Raw genomic sequence first — 4223 nt, 5'->3', positions numbered from 1 at the left:
GATTGAGTCAGGGTTAATCTCTTAATAGAGTGGTTCTAATAGACCTATTTCAAATCTCCTAACAGGGTCCTTACTTTATTGTAAGTGTAATATCATTTAAAAGGATAAGACCTAAAAGTCTTAAATGCTTTTAACAGAGAAAACCCCTCATAGTGATGCAGGAGCATCTTGGGTTTCCTTGTAATCCTACACTTTTGTTCATTCTATTAGTTGCTACCAAGTTCTTAAGTTGATGCTGAGCCATTGGTTGCTGAGTGATACTTTGGGTGTCGAGCGATTCCCTTTGGTTGCTAAGTTCCTTTGGTTGCCGAGTGACTTCTCTAGATGTTGAGTCATTTCTTTGGATTCTGAGCTCCCAGTTGCTACCGAGTGATTCCTTTGGATGCCAAGCTCGTATGGATGTCGAGTGCTAGTTTTGGAAAAGCCTTCATCTGTGTCTAGTTCTAGTTTGGGCCGACCTTGCTTGTATTTAATTTATGAATAGGTAATTAATAACTGTTGAAGGCCGACTTGTGGCTTTTCAATGTTCTAGAATCTTCTATATGTAAGGAAACTTGGCAACAAATAATATAACCGTTTCCACATAACCCATAATAGATCTAAAATAAATACGGAATTAAAATCCACATGCAAGAGAATAGACAACATACACACAAAATTGTGACACAAGATATACCCTGGGAAACCCTCATTGAGGGAAAAAACCCAACCTCCAAAAGCATCCATCATCATGTATTATTCAGCAAAAATACCATTGCCATACAACCATGGAAGCCTTCATGGCCATAGCCACAACCGAGCAAACTATGTGAACAAGCATGAATCCACACATCCCATGCCATGCTTTGAACCTTCACAAATGCTCCCTTGGCTAACCTGTCAAGCCTTGTCCCGCTCGACTCTTGCCTTTTGTCTTCTCCTTGTCACCCTCTATCACACTACAACAACTACCCTTGTGGCTGCTTATATAGTAGCAAGTCCCATAAAACCAAGTGGTATTACATAAACCATGTGCTAAAACCATGTGCTACCTAACCCACTGACCCCATATTTAATATTGGGCATTTAATTTTTTACCATGTGCTAAAACCATGTGCTACCTAACCCACTGACCCCACATTTAATATTGGGCATTTAATTCTTTTCCTCCAATATTAAATAATTACATGAAATATTATCACAATGTTACAATACAACTCATCAAGAATATTCCATGGGAATCTTTACATGTTGCACGTCCATCTAGGCACAACATTACATAATAAAATAAAATAATAAAATAACAATATTATGCAATGTGTGCAACACCCATTATCTCAACAATCTCCCACTTGTTGTATACATTGCATAGGGTCAATCCATAGCCACACAAAATGAACAAGGGAACAATCCCTCCCAGCACATCCACCATCATGGATCAAAATACACCAAGTGCTCCATCCTGGTACCTGCAACAAAATCAAAGTATCCAGCATCTCGAACATGAATGATCTCACCTCCTATTATGCCACTCCCACTGGACATACATAGAAGCCATCCAAAGAGAAAGCCACCCAACCTGTCGCATTAGAAGATCATAAAATCCTATACCAACTGAAATCCAAGCACAAATAACCTGATCCAAAGGTAATCACATGTATCCGTAGTTGTCAAAATATCTATAGCTGAAATAGCACCCACAGCAAAGTGCCAAACCCATCCAACTATCCATACCTCAAAGGTATAACAAGTGAATCTCATATCACCGACATATCCAATCTGCAACCTGCAATCACAAACCTCAAGAGCAATACCTGCCACATATATACCAAGAAGCTCTCACTACAAAAGATAATGTCAAATCTATAACCAATCCACTCACAACATCTCAAAGAAGTGAATCCATGTAGTATCAAGGACATCCACAATACATAAACTAATATCCTGTAAGAACAACTCTCATAACAAGTCTCCAATGCTCTCCCAAGTTCACCACAACCAACAAAGGAAAGAGATAAAGGAATAACCATGTCATCTCTCACATGACATACATGAGCACAAACCAGTGATCACAATCTCCAACCAATCTCAAATCCAATGTAGTCAAAACTGAACATCCAGGAAGATAACCAAGACCAGAGAAACCATGCAAATCATAACCTGTATCATGTTCTTCTACACACACCTCTAGATGTAAACTGTGCAAGTATGATCTCCTCCATAAAACCCCAACAAGAAGCCTCAAAAACACCCAAACCATACCATATAACTCATCATGGATGTAAGCCTCTCACAAGAAGATCAAACTCATAAAACCATTCCTAAACCAAAGAATAACCATTCCTAAACCAAGGAATAACCATTCCTAATCCAAGGAAAATGCCCAATATAAAACCATCTCCCAAACTCAACCAGCATAACAACATATGCAAATGGAGATAACCAATGCTAAACCATCTCTCAAATGAACCCTCCAGAACTAACTCATGTACCATAGCTCAAGATCCATATCCATGAAAGACAAGCATAAATATAATGCAACTGAGAGAAAACAATGGGCTATACCTCTCAAGTAGCAAACTACCGAGTAGACCAAGAGTGGGGAATGAGAATGCTCATCAAGATACCCAAGTCTCCAACCAAGACTCATCTAAGAACAATCTCCTCTCAAGTCCATATCAGGTGATTGCCCCTCGGACTTCCTGCTGAAACCATCAACCGTCCCAACAAATACTTCTCTAATCCAAGAGAAATCAGCGTCACCACCATCTCTAAGTATACATGAGCACCTATAACCAATCAATCCATGCCAACTCCAAATGCAACATAGCAATATCATGAAGTATCCAGCTTATGATCAGTGTACTCAATACCAAGAAACTAAACCAAGATCAATGTCAAAAGTTCCAACCATGGCCTCAGGAACATAAACATGACAACATGATCTTACCATCTCAACTAAAGAGATAACATGCTCCACATGAACACACCATAACATGTCACAACTCTAAACGCGTATCAAGAGTATACCATGACATAATAATGAAACCATCCTCACACCAAGGATAACATGCCAAATAAAAGCATAAACCACACCTTTGCCAAGAACCCTGTGAGTCCTCAAGATGCAACCATCTCCACACACCATGAAAAAAACCATCTCCACATACCGGGAAGAACCATCTTCACACACCATGAAGATAACCAAGAACTCCATGAGTCCTCAAGATCTAACCATCTTCACACACCATGAAGATAACAAGTGCACCATGCAAATGTCAAAGATGCTTCTGCAGCAACAGGATCTAAGACAAACCTCCAACATCTTTAAACACTCAATAAATATATCAATGCCAACAACTCCCACTCAATTGTGGTACCAAGTCACCTATGGCATCATAAAATCCATCCTCTCCAAACCAAGAAGATATAAACCAAACCAGGAACTAATCCTGCACTGTCACCTCATCACTGTCACAAGCTCCCACTAAACCGTGTATCCAAGCTATCCATGACATCACGATGAAAAAACCATCTTCTAACCATGAGAACCAACCAAGGCATCAAACCATTAAAGAACTCAAAGTGCACATCATGAGCTCCTTAAAAGAAAACCAAATAACCATGATCCTCAACCAAGAAGATATACGACCATAACTGTATCAGAAAATCCAAGCTAATAAACATCAAGGATGTACCTGTATAACCAATCATGTCATGCCAAAATCCATGACACCATGATCACATCCATGAATTGAGCATCTGGCTCTCAAAGTGTTCAATCTGTCAGCATAAAATAGTCAACCACAATCCTCCACCATGACTGTACCTGGTAACAACATCTCATCTCTTCTAAATGAAGAAAATAGTAAATCATGTGACTTAGGGCATAGAAAACCCAAATCCAAGCCACCAATTTGAATATGCATTAATAATGAAAGATCAATGGGAAAAGACAACCCATAACCAAGCTATAAATGCAACCTGTAAGTATAGACCGCTTACAACACTGCACAACTTGTAGACCCAACAAGTCATCATTCATATCCAAACCAAACACTGATAACCATATCATCATGAGACCAATCTGAAATATGAACTGAGTATACAATGACATCAAATCTTAAATTTCCAATGCCATAAACTCACAATGTTACCATAGTCAAAATATATACCATAAACTGTTCAGATCAATATATCAACAAATAAATCATGCCAAACCTGCACCAAATCTGAACCAATTT

The sequence above is a fragment of the Cupressus sempervirens genome, chromosome 11 (assembly GCF_028749045.1).
Source record: "Cupressus sempervirens isolate cs-2001-9-10 chromosome 11, ASM2874904v1, whole genome shotgun sequence".
NCBI lineage: Eukaryota > Viridiplantae > Streptophyta > Pinopsida > Cupressales > Cupressaceae > Cupressus > Cupressus sempervirens.
Note: the sequence above shows the minus strand (reverse complement) of the source record.